A 14527-nucleotide genomic window follows, 5' to 3' on the forward strand; every position below is an offset into this window, starting at 1 on the left:
TATAGAAAAATGTGCCAAACCCAAATCATGGAAAGACGATAAATTTTCAGTGGCAAGTTACCGTTGGCTTCTAAGTTACGCTAGCTCCTTCCTTTATATAAGTCTCTCACAGTAATCTTACTCCCAAATCATGGAAAGACGATAAAGCTTCAGTGGCAAGTTACCGTTGGCTTCTAAGTTACGCTAGCTCCTTACTTTATATAAGTCGTAACTTTTACTTGTCTCTCACAGTAATCTTACTCCCATCGATCTCCTTTCTTAATCTCCTTCATGGCTTGGCAACAAGAATTAGTTTTATGCATGATGATTTCTCACCTTCAAGACGCAAGTGAGTCTCTGAAGAAGGATTTTATAGAAGAGTATGAGCGCTCACTTTTCCCTCACTTAGGAACTTCTGTAGCTCAAACCAAATGGCGGACCTAGCAAGACATAACTAGGGTAACACCCTGGGGTCAGCAGCACTTTCGTAACAATGTCCGCTTGGCCATGGTTATTGAAGCCTTAGGTTTGGGTCCCTGATATTACTGCGTCATGAGATCAAGACATCTTGGGTTTTCTGAGCGAGTCTTCTTACTGGCGTGTTTTCTTCCTCATCAGAAGATATGCCTTTACCCCGTTTTTGGCTTGCCTCTCAGAGGTCCTTTTGTTAGATCACCTCATACCACTGAGATAGGTGCGGCAATAACCAAAAGAATTATTCCCATAGATGAGTTACCTTATACGTGCGCAGCTTGTGAGTGCTGCTTTTGTGATCATATGATGGACGGGCTTATGGAAGTGTAAAGAGTTCTTCTATCTTTACTGTATATGTTCCGAGAATGAATCAAGTTTAAATCTTGTTCTTATCTTGAATCTTGCTCTCTTTGAGACTTTTCTTGGTGGTTAATCTTGATTAAAATTTTTCTCTAAGTCTCATATTCGTGCATCTTGCGAAATTACCCCAGTTTGCGAGATGAGGACATCTCGCGTTTTTCAAGTGGGAGAGAATGTAAGATTCCTCTCCAGCCTCTCAAAACGTCCAGCATATTCCCCTGTAATCAATCCCTCTTCAGAAATATAAAGACCTTGTTTCTAATTGTTTTAACCTAGAGAGAGAAAATATTCTAGTGAGAGAATATTCAGATTTTGAATACTTTTGGATAGAAAAATATCTCACCTTATTAAAATGAATTCCCCTGAAACAGAAATTCAGAAAGAATTTTCCAATGTGCAATTAGAATTAATTGGAAATAGGTATAAAGAACCTTAGTCTAAGGGTCTAGATTTTCAGAAATCTTTGGACTATGGTCCAATTAAGGTTCCTAGGGGCCAATAGGATCAATCCATGTGTAGGGAGGAGATAAATCCAAATTTTTAAAAGAAGATACCCAAAAATGAGTAAATGCTCACATAAGATGAAGAGTTGACTATGTACAAGGTTTATTAGTAAGAAACTATGAGCAATATTAAAAATATGAGATATTTTGGGTATAATGATTCCATTTTGACACCTAGGTAAGGAAGGTGAGTCCCTTCAATGCTTACATAAGATGAAGAGTTGAAAATGTACAAGGTTTAATAGTAAAATACTATGAGTAATATAAAAATATGAGATATTTTGAGTGTAAGGATTCCATTTTTGACACATCAGTAAGGAAAAGGAGGGCCTTCAATGAGGCGCCTAAATCACATGCTTGAATGAGTTTTAAACTCATAAAAATTGAGATATTTCATCTCTCCTCTCTCCTCATTCAAGTCTAGTTCCAAAAAGTTAGCTTAACTGACCTAAAAATGGTCAAAAAGTGACCAAACTGACTTGGAAAATTCTAGAATCAGTTTGTTTGGTTAGGAGCTCAATTTTTCCTATAAATAGAAGCCTCCCCTTGTTGAAAATATATAGTGTCTTATGCATTGTTACTCTACTCCACCTAAGCCAAGAACTGTGAATTCTTTAATAATTCACTAGTTTTTGACACTTCTCTCTTTCTTCAATCCCCATTGGTGGCTCCATCAACATACTAAACCAATTGATTGGTTGGGGGCCTCTACCGTGAACAAAGAATCAAGCAATTTGTAAGGTAAGTATGATGAATTTTGATCTTTTCTATAATTTCTCAATGTTTCTCTCTTCTTAACCCCTCTCAAGCTTGAGAAGCTTAATTGGTATGGTTTTTGAATGCTATTGAAGTTAGTTGATTAATGATAGTAAAGAATTACATAAATTTGTATTTATGTTTAATTCTAATGGTTTTTTCTCTCTCTCACTTAAGAAATAGTCATACTCATGACCCATTCTCAATCCAAATGAAGCTTTTCATAAATCTTTTCCTTAATCTAAGATTAATCTATGCTTGAGAACAAATTAATAGTTTTTTTTAATCTATGCTTTTAGTTTATGATTATCTTTGATTTAATCCATTAAGGGTTAATGATCCAATTAGGGATCATTCTAATCATTTCCTTAAGGATAAGCCTTATCTTTGAAAATAATTGAGATTTATCAGTTATAGTAGCGGAGCTATGGCAAAATTTTATAAAAATTTACACATAAAATAATTTCATTCAAAGCATGAAAAGAGGATTTCCTACCATATTGTAAGAATTATCATCCTAGATTAATTGAAATAATTTCATTGTAATTATGAAAAAATTGAATTTTTATATTATGCATAAAAGATAAAATTTTATATCAAAAGTATTACTTTTATCATTTTTATTTTATGCATAGAAGTATGCATAATGGATAAATTTTTATATCAAAAGTGTTACTTTTATCATTTTTATTTTATGCATAGAAGATGGCATAATGGATAAATATTTATTATAAAAGTGTTACTTTTAACAAAATTGAATTTCATGCATAGAAGTTTGCATAAAAGATGAATATTTTATTATAAAAGTATTACTTTTAGCATAATTGAATTTCATGCATAGAGGTATGCATAAAAGATGAATATTTTATTATAAAAGTGTTACTTTTAACATAATTGAAATTCATGCATAGAGGTATGCATAAAAGATGAATATTTTATTATAAAACTGTAAAGAAAAAAATGATTATTTTATTATAAAAATGTTATTTTCATCATATTGAATTTCGAGCATAGAAATGAAAAAAATAAATAAATTATTATTTTATTGTAAAAATATTACAGAAAAAAATTGATTATTTTATTGTAAAAGTGTTACTTTTATCACTATTGAAATTCTTGTATAGAGGTATGCATAAAGGATAAGTTAGGATGTGATAAGAGGAGTTAGGATGTGATAAGGGGTGTATGAGATGTGATAAGAGGTGTATGAGATGTGATAAGATGAGATAAGATGCATATGAGATAAGTTAGGATGTGATAAGAGCAGTTAGGATGTGATAAGAGGTGTATGAGATGTGATAAGAGGTGTATGAGATGTGATAAGATGAGATAAGATGCATATGAGATAAGTTAGGATGTGATAAGATGAGTTAGGATGTGATAAGATGAGTTAAGATGTGATAAGAGGTGTATGAGATGTGATAAGATGAGATAAGATGTATATGAGATGAGTTAGGATGTGATAAGATGTGTATGGGATGAGATAAGAAGTGTATGTGATGAGATAAGATGTATATGGGTTGTCATAAGGCGAGAATGGATGTGATGTAAAAGAATAGATGTGAAGGTGTATGGAGCTATATGAATGGGAAGGAAAAAAATAGATGTATGTATGTGGAGTATGGATGTGAATGAGCATGTAAATGTGGATGTATGGATGAAGATGCATGAATGTGCATGTAGATGTAGATGTACGAATGAGGATGTGGATGTATGCATATGGATGTGTATGTATGGATGTATGCATATAGATGTGGATGTATGCATGTGGATGTGTATGTGTGGATGTATGTATGTGGATGTGGATGTATGAATAAGGATGTGAAAATGGATGTATGCATGGATGTGTATGAAGAATAATGAAGGTGAATGTGTATGGAAAATAATGTGTCGTTGATATGAATGAATGGATGAGAATGAGTACATATGAAGGGAATGTGGAATAAGTAATATGGATTGAGGAGGGAGAATGTGGAAAGACGGAGTTCGATATAGAAACTGTATTTTGTGACTGTTTGTAAATGATTGTTTTATGTCAAGAATGCGGGGGAAGCATTTTGACCGTCTTATGGATTAAGGTCATGGTGACCTAACTGATAAGTTGCAACTGCTGATGGAGAGTCAATGGATGACGTCTCGCGTAGCAAGGTCGGCCGAGGTCTTGACCAGCCTCGGTTCGATTAAAATGGTGAGCTTTCGGTACGGTGGATGAGGGGCCAAGGAAGCGGCCTATGAGTGAAGCGCTAGGTCACCTGCGAAGGATCCTAGAGGGTGCTGATGACCATACGGTGCTCGGGCTCTGGGTCGCCCAGGATACCCACGCGTGCGTCGAGGAAGATATTGGAACAAGGAGTAAGAGTTGTTTTCTGAAACCGGGCATGGATCTGGTTGATTAACCTTGCTGGTCTTCAATGGATGAGTCCATGGCTCTTTATATGGATCTGTTGGTTGATCTTGCTGATCTTCAACGAGAGTCCATCTTGATAAGTGATTATATTGCCGAGTATTATGGGCTAGGAACTATTGAAAAGGCCCCTAAGTGGACAGGTGGTGAGCGTTCTAGTTGCCAATGATGCCATAGATACTCTGATGAAGGAATGATGGAAAATTAAGAATCAACCGGATAAATTGGAAGATGGTGATCAGTGATACTATGGTTTTATTAAAGGATTGTTTTAAAACTGGTTGAATCTGTGAAAAGGCAATTTCATATTGGGTGTGTAAGTGGTGTGACTAGTTTTATTTTTGCATGAACTTCCGGCTAGGGGGCCTTGGAACTCTTTTCCTTGGTACCCGGGACAAAACCTAACCAAATTCTTAATTGGATCCCACCGCTACAGTGGTTGGGAGGTTGGCTAACCCATGGGACTGGGATGGGGTTAGGTTGGACTGATGGATCCGTAAATCGAGACTCAATTTCTGTTACTACGATAGATAAAGTAAATCTCGGATAGTAATTGTTCTATGGATAGTAATTGTTTTATGGATAGGAATCAACGGCTGTGCCTCTTGATAGGGAAAAAAGCGTTGATCCCAATCATCCAAGTGCAAGTTTCTTCCTTTATCTGACCAAGTCTCTTTATAGATACAGTCGGATCAGTTTGATCAGAAATGGTCTTGACTATGTTAGAGTAAAAGTTATCCTGGTGGAATCGCCCGTGCTTTCTGGGTAAAGGAAGTTTTTCCGGGTTTGGTCTTGGTTAAACCGACGGATTAGTCTCTTGTCCGGATATCCGTGGGCGAGGCCCCGAGTGTGGGACCCTGCCCATCGCAAGATGTACTAATTACACTGCTAGCATCCGAATCCATTGCGCGGTGGGGACAGGGATCTCACAGTTGGTATCAGAGCATTTGGCTGATAAAGATCAACTGAGAAACCAAATATGTCAAAAATTTATCAAGGAGCACAAAAAGGTTGTAATTGTGTGATATAATTCATACAATTTGATATTCAAACTGAAATTCGTAATTTGATTATTGGGTCTTCAGATGGAAATACCGTAATTATTTAGAATCCCTGACTTGCTTGAGGCCTAGACATGATGGTATTTACCTTATAATTCCAAGGGCCGTGACTACCCGTATATATCGAGAGTATAACTGCAGCTCTTTACTGACAGTATATACGAGTAAATCTAAGACTTGAAATTATAAGCGTTAATGCTATCCAGATGATGAATTCAAATGTGGTTGATATGATTTTTAATTCTGTTTGAGAATAGATGAATTGATTTAGATTCTTATTGAAAAAAAATGATGATTTCTGAAATTTAGTTGAAATGTAATAAGCTGAGCGAAACCACAATGAGGATGAATGGGACGAGTCCCTGTGATGATATTCATAACAGGAATGATGATAATGAATTTAGCAAATCACTATGAGATTAGTGGATTGTGTTGTCAGATTGCTACTGTTAACACTTGACTCGGTAGATCAAGTTAAGGGATGACAAATTGAGAACTTGCTTAACTGAAATTCCCGTAGGAATGTTCAGAAGGGAATTTTTTGGTCTAGTGGACCATTATCGTGTTAAAGATATGAATGATATGATTTCAATGAATTGTTATTTAATGATGAGTTCTATTCAAGGGATAATTATCCCCGTATTCTGTTGGGTTGACCAAAATATAAGGAACCCCAGAATAAATTGGATCTTAAGAAAAAGAGTTGTCCTCTACTTGGCGAGATGAGGACATCTCGCACTTTTCAAGTGGGGTAGAATGTAAGATTCTTCCCCCAACCTTCGAGGTATACAGGAGTAAGAACCTCCCTTTCTGATCTTATAATTATTCTCTCTCTAAAATAAAAGAAAGATTCTGTTTAAAAAAGGAAGAACCTTTCCCCATAATACCTTCTCAGGAGTCTCACCTGTTTTAAGGATTCAGAACAATGAGTTCAGAAGTAAAAATCGGTGTTTTGGATACCAAGGTGTTGCAACGTCTTCATTCGAGTACGGCCCAAAAGAAGTTCTTTATCTCTTGGGGAGTATAAGAAGTTATCCCCCAGATATTGTGGGCCTTATCTGAATTCAAAGAAAGTAGGTAAGCTTCTTTTATCTCCTCATCTCAAAGTTCTTAATGCCTTCTATAGAAAAATGTGCCAAACCCAAATCATGGAAAGAGGTAAAACTTCAGTGGCAAGTTACCGTTGGCTTCTAAGTTACGCTAGCTCCTTCCTTTATATAAGTCGTAACTTTTACTTGTCTCTCACAGTAATCTTACTCCCATCGATCTCCTTCTTTCTTAATCTCCTTCATGGCTTGGCAACAAGAATTAGTTTTATCCATGACGATTTCTCACCTTCAAGACGCAAGTGAGTCTGTGAAGAAGGATTTTATAGAAGAGTATGAGCGCTCACTTTTCCCTCACTTGGAAACTTCTGTAGCTCAAACCAAATGGCGGACCTATCAAGACATAACTAGGGTAACACCCTGGGGTCAGCAGCACTTTCGTAACAATGTCCGCTTGGCCATGGTTATTGAAGCCTTAGGTTTGGGTCCCCGATATTACTGCGTCATGAGATCAAGACATCTTGGGTTTTCTGAGCGGGTCTTCTTACTGGCGTGTTTTCTTCCTCATCAGAACATATGCCTTTACCCCGTTTTTGGCTTGCCTCTCAGAGGTCCTTTTGTTAGATCACCTCATACCACTGAGATAGGTGCGGCAATAACCAACAAAATTATTCCCATAGATGAGTTACCTTATGCGTGCGCAGCTTGTGAGTGCTGCTTTTGTGATCATATGATGGACGGGCTTATGGAAGTGTAAAGAGTTCTTCTATCTTTACTGTATATGTTTCGAGAATGAATAAAGTTTAAATCTTGTTCTTATCTTGAATCTTGCTCTCTTTGAGACTTTTCTTGGTGGTTAATCTTGATTAAAATTTTTCTCTAAGTCTCATATTCGTGCATCTTGCGAAATTACCCCAGTTTGCGAGATGAGGACATCTCGCGTTTTTCAAGTGGGAGAGAATGTAAGATTCCTCTCCAGCCTCTCAAAACGTCCAGCATATTCCCCTGTAATCAATCCCTCTTCAGAAATATAAAGACCTTGTTTCTAACTGTTTTACCCTAGAGAGAGAAAATATTCTAGTGAGAGAATATTCAGATTTTGAATACTTTTGGATAGAAAAATATCTCACCTTATTAAAATGAATTCCCTTGAAACAGAAATTCAGAAAGAATTTTCCAATGTGCAATTAGAATTAATTGGAAATAGGTATAAAGAACCTTAGTCTAAGAGTCTAGGTTTTCAGAAATCTTTGGACTACGGTCCAATTAAGGTTCCTAGGGGCCAATAGGATCAATCCATGTGTAGGGAGAAGATAAATACAAATTTTTAAAAGAAGATACCCAAAAATGAGTAAATGCTCACATAAGATGAAGAGTTGACTATGTACAAGGTTTATTAGTAAGAAACTATGAGCAATATTAAAAATATGAGATATTTTGGGTATAATGATTCCATTTTGACACCTAGTTAAGGAAGGTGAGTCCCTTCAATGCTCACATAAGATGAAGAGTTGAAAATGTACAAGGTTTAATAGTAAAAAACTATGAGTAATATAAAAATATGAGATATTTTGAGTGTAAGGATTCCATTTTTGACACATCAGTAAGGAAAAGGAGGGCCTTCAATGAGGCGCCTAAATCACATGCTTGAATGAGTTTTAAACTCATAAAAATTGAGATATTTCATCTCTCCTCTCTCCTCATTCAAGTCTAGTTCCAAAAAGTTAGCTTAACTGACCTAAAAATGGTCAAAAAGTGACCAAACTGACTTGGAAAATTCTAGAATCAATTTGTTTGGTTAGGAGCTCAATTTTTCCTATAAATAGAAGCCTCCCCTTGTTGAAAATATATAGTGTCTTATGCATTGTTACTCTACTCCACCTAAGCCAAGAACTGTGAATTCTTTAATAATTCACTAGTTTTTGACACTTCTCTCTTTCTTCAATCCCCATTGGTGGCTCCATCAACATACTAAACTGATTGATTGGTTGGGGGCCTCTACCGTGAACAAAGAATCAAGCAATTTGTAAGGTAAGTATGATGAATTTTGATCTTTTCTATAATTTCTCAATGTTTCTCTCTTCTCAACCCCTCTCAAGCTTGAGAAGCTTAATTGGTATGGTTTTTGAATGCTATTGAAGTTAATTGATTAATGATAGTAAAGAATTACATAAATTTCCATTTATGTTTAATTCTAATGGTTTTTTCTCTCTCTCACTTAAGAAATAGTCATACTCATGACCCATTCTCAATCCAAATGAAGCTTTTCATAAATCTTTTCCTTAATCCAAGATTAATCTATGCTTGAGAACAAATTAATAGTTTTTTTTAATCTATGCTTTTAGTTTATGATTATTTTTTATTTAATCCATTAAGGATTAATGATCCAATTAGGGATCATTCTAATCATTCCCTTAAAGATAAGCCTTATCTTTGAAAATAATTGAGATTTATCAGTTATAGTAGCGGAGCTATGGCAAAATTTTATAAAAATTTACACATAAAATAACTTCATTCAAAGCATGAAAAGAGGATTTCCTACCATATTCTAAGAATTATTATCCTAGATTAATTGAAAGAATTTCTTTGTAATTATGGGAAAATTGAATTTTTATACTATGCATAAAAGATAATTTTATATCAAAAGTATTACTTTTATCATTTTTATTTTATGCATAGAAGTATGCATAATGGATAAATTTTTATATCAAAAGTGTTACTTTTATCATTTTTATTTTATACATAGAAGATGGCATAATGGATAAATATTTATAATTTAAGTGTTACTTTTAACAAAATTGAATTTCATGCATAGAAGTATGCATAAAAGATGAATATTTTATTATAAAAGTATTACTTTTAGCATAATTTAATTTCATGCATAGAGGTATGCATAAAAGATGAATATTTTATTATAAAAGTGTTACTTTTAACATAATTGAAATTCATGCATATAGGTATGCATAAAAGATGAATATTTTATTATAAAATTATAAAGAAAAAAAATGATTATTTTATTATAAAAATGTTATTTTCATCATATTGAATTTCGAGCATAGAAATGAAAAAAATAAATAAATTATTATTTTATTATAAAAATATTACAAAAAAAATTGATTATTTTATTGTAAAAGTGTTACTATTATCACAATTCAAATTCTTGTATAGAGGTATGCATAAAGGATAAGTTAGGATGTGATAAGAGGAGTTAGGATGTGATAAGGGGTGTATGAGATGTGATAAGAGGTGTATGAGATGTGATAAGATGAGATAAGATGCATATGAGATAAGTTAGGATGTGATAAGAGGAGTTAGGATGTGATAAGAGGTGTATGAGATGTGATAAGATGAGATAAGATGCATATGAGATAAGTTAGGATGTGATAAGATGAGTTAGGATGTGATAAGATGAGTTAAGATGTATATGAGATGAGTTAGGATGTGATAAGATGAGTTAAGATGTGATAAGAGGTGTATGAGATGTGATAAGAGGTGTATGAGATGTGATAAGATGAGATAAGATGTATATGAGATGAGTTAGGATGTGATAAGATGAGTTAAGATGTGATAAGATGTGTATGGGATGAGATAAGAAGTGTATGTGATGAGATAAGATGTATATGGGTTGTCATAAGGCGAGAATGGATGTGATGTAAAAGAATAGATGTGAAGGTGTATGGAGCTATATGAATGGGAAGGAAAAAAATAGATGTATGTATGTGGAGTATGGATGTGAATGAGCATGTAAATGTGGATGTATGGATGAAGATGCATGAATGTGCATGTAGATGTAGATGTACGAATGAGGATGTGGATGTATGCATATGGATGTGTATGTATGGATGTATGCATATAGATGTGGATGTATGCATGTGCATGTGTATGTATGGATGTATGTATGTGGATGTGGATGTATGAATAAGGATGTGAAAATGGATGTATGCATGGATGTGTATGAAGAATAATGAAGGTGAATGTGTATGGGAAATAATGTGTCGTTGATATGAATGAATGGATGAGAATGAGTACATATGAAGGGAATGTGGAATAAGTAATATGGATTGAGCAGGGATAATGTGGAAAGACGGAGTTCGATATAGAAACTGTATTTTGTGACTGTTTGTAAATGACTGTTTTATGTCAAGAATGCTAGGGAAGCATTTTGACCGTCTTATGGATTAAGGTCATGGTGACCTAACTGATAAGTTGCAACTGCTGACAGAGAGTCAATGGATGACGTCTCGCGTAACAAGGTCGGCCGAGGTCTTGACCAGCCTCGGTTCGATTAAAATGGTGAGCTTCCGGTACGGTGGATGAGGGGCCAAGGAAGCGGCCTATGAGTGAAGCGCTAGGTCACCTGCGAAGGATCCTAGAGGGTGCTGACCATACGGAGCTCGGGCTCTGGGTCACCCAGGATACCCACGCGTGCGTCGAGGAAGATATTGAAACAAGGAGTAAGAGTTGTTTTCTGAAACCGGGCATGGATCTGGTTGATTGACCTTGCTGGTCTTCAATGGAAAAGTCCATGGCTCTTTATATGGATCTGTTGGTTGATCTTGCTGATCTTCAACGAGAGTCCATCTTGATAAGTGATTATATTGCCGAGTATTATGGGCTAAGAACTATTGAAAAGGCCCCTGAGTGGACAGGTGGTGAGCGTTCTAGTTGCCAATGATACCATAGATACTCTGATGAGGAATGATGGAAAATTAAGAATCAACCGGATAAATTGGAAGATGGTGATCAGTGATACTATGGTTTTATTAAAGGATTGTTTTAAAACTGGTTGAATTTGTGAAAAGGCAATTTCATATTGGGTGTGTAAGTGGTGTGACTAGTTTTATTTTTGCATGAACTTCCGGCTAGGGGGCCTTGGAACTCTTTTCCTTGGTACCCGGGACAAAACCTAACCAAATTCTTAATTGGATCCCATCGCTACAGTGGTTGGGAGGTTGGCTAACCCATGGGACTGGGATGGGGTTAGGCTGGACTGATGGATCCATAAATCAGACTCAATTTCTGTTACTACGATAGATAAAGTAAATCCCGGATAGTAATTGTTGTATGGATAGGAATCAACGGCTGTATTATTATAAAAGTGTTACTTTTAACATAATTGAAATTCATGCATAGAGGTATGCATAAAAGATGAATATTTTATTATAAAACTGTAAAGAAAAAAAATGATTATTTTATTATAAAAATGTTATTTTCATCATATTGAATTTCGAGCATAGAAATAAAATAAATAAATAAATTATTATTTTATTATAAAAATATTACAGAAAAAAATTGATTATTTTATTGTAAAAGTGTTACTTTTATCACAATTGAAATTCTTGTATAGAGGTATGCATAAAGGATAAGTTAGGATGTGATAAGAGGAGTTAGGATGTGATAAGGGGTGTATGAGATGTGATAAGAGGTGTATGAGATGTGATAAGATGAGATAAGATGCATATGAGATAAGTTAGGATGTGATAAGAGGAGTTAGGATGTGATAAGAGGTGTATGAGATGTGATAAGAGGTGTATGAGATGTGATAAGATGAGATAAGATGCATATGAGATAAGTTAGGATGTGATAAGATGAGTTAGGATGTGATAAGATGAGTTAAGATGTGATAAGAGGTGTATGAGATGTGATAAGAGGTGTATGAGATGTGATAAGATGAGATAAGATGTATATGAGATGAGTTAGGATGTGATAAGATGTGTATGGGATGAGATAAGAAGTGTATGTGATGAGATAAGATGTATATGGGTTGTCATAAGGCGAGAATGGATGTGATGTAAAAGAATAGATGTAAAGGTGTATGGAGCTATATGAATGGGAAGGAAAAAAATAGATGTATGTATGTGGAGTATGGATGTGAATGAGCATGTAAATGTGGATGTATGGATGAAGATGCATGAATGTGCATGTAGATGTAGATGTACGGATGAGGATGTGGATGTATGCATATGGATGTGTATGTATGGATGTATGCATATAGATGTGGATGTATGCATGTGGATGTGGATGTGTATGTATGGATGTATGTATGTGGATGTGGATGTATGAATAAGGATGTGAAAATGGATGTATGCATGGATGTGTATGAAGAATAATGAAGGTGAATGTGTATGGGAAATAATGTGTCGTTGATATGAATGAATGGATGAGAATGAGTACATATGATGGATTGAGGAGGGATAATGTGGAAAGACGGAGTTCGATATAGAAACTGTATTTTGTGATTGTTTGTAAATGACTGTTTTATGTCAAAAATACTGGGGAAGCATTTTGACCGTCTTATGGATTAAGGTCATGGTGACCTAACTGATAAGTTGCAACTGCTGACGGAGAGTCAATGGATGACGTCTCGCGTAGCAAGGTCAGCCGAGGTCTTGACCAGCCTCGGTTCGATTAAAATGGTGAGCTTCCGGTACGGTGGATGAGGGGCCAAGGAAGCGGCCTATGAGTGAAGCGCTAGGTCACCTACGAAGGATCCTAGAGGGTGCTGACCATACGGTGCTCGGGCTCTGGGTCGCCCACGATACTCACGCGTGCGTCGAGGAAGATATTGGAACAAGGAGTAAGAGTTGTTTTCTGAAACCGGGCATGGATCTGGTTGATTGACCTTATTGGTCTTCAATGGATGAGTCCATGGCTCTTTATATGGATCTGTTGGTTGATCTTGCTGATCTTCAACAAGAGTCCATCTTGATAAGTGATTATATTGCCGAGTATTATGGGCTAGGAACTATTGAAAAGGCCCCTGAGAGTGGAGAGGTGGTGAGCGTTCTAGTTGCCAATGATGCCATAGATACTCTGATGAAGGAATGATGGGAAATTAAGAATCAACCGGATAAATTGGAAGATGGTGATCAGTGATACTATGGTTTTATTAAAGGATTGTTTTAAAACTGGTTGAATCTGTGAAAAGGCAATTTCATATTGGGTGTGTAAGTGGTGTGACTAGTTTTATTTTTGCATGAACTTCCGGCTAGGGGGCCTTGGAACTCTTTTCCTTCGTACTCGGGACAAAACCTAACCAAATTTTTAATTGGATCCCATCACTACAGTGGTTGGGAGGTTGGCTAACTGTCATGAACCATAGAGCTTGATTTCCACATGTACATAGGGGCCCATGGGCAAAAGGAGAAAGTGACTATAAATAGGGCTTGGGGTACATTGGTAGGGACCTTTTTGACACTTTTACTAATTTTGGTCATCTTGTACCTTGGGCTCCATCTATGGAGATATGGCCTTCCATGGTCATCCTCTTGGTGAGAGGTTAAACACACTTAGGCTATTTGTGCATCTTCTCTTGCTACATGCACTTATAGATTTTCTCTCTCTTTTGTATATTCATGTGATGAGCCATTGGATCACTAATCTCATGATTAATGGATGCTAGATTCTTGCTTTGATGTGTTTGATTCCATATTTTGCTCTAGATCCATTTCATTTGGTATCAGAGCCTTGATTTTGATCCATTTTCAAGGTTTTGGGCATGAGATTAGTCATTTTCTTGATAATTTTCTGAATTTTCTCTTGATTTCTTGGAGTTTTGGCTTAATTTTACTTAATTTCTACTTAATCTTTGGAGATTAGTGGAAGAGAGGCATCATTTCATGTGATTTCATGTGATTTCATGGAGATTTAGCTCATTTGGACCTAATTTGGACACTCTGGACCAAATTTTTGGGGCGGGGTACAAAAATTGGGAAAAATTTGAATTAATCATCTTTTAATCTCTCTCTTAATCACGTTTATCTTTTGTGCTTCTTTTTCAAGCTTTCCATAGCCATTACTCCTTAGATTCATCCCGTTTTGCTCCCATTTGTTAGGGCTTTTGTTGATCTTGACGAGAGGAACACATAGAGCACCAATTTACAAGCATTTTTTGAAATTTTTTTTCATTTTCCTTCCCTCTTTGCTCCAAACCCTAATCCCTCC

This window comes from Cibotium barometz, chromosome 54 (assembly GCF_041138505.1).
Source record: "Cibotium barometz isolate CiBa-2024 chromosome 54, ASM4113850v1, whole genome shotgun sequence".
Taxonomy (NCBI): Eukaryota; Viridiplantae; Streptophyta; class Polypodiopsida; order Cyatheales; family Cibotiaceae; genus Cibotium; species Cibotium barometz.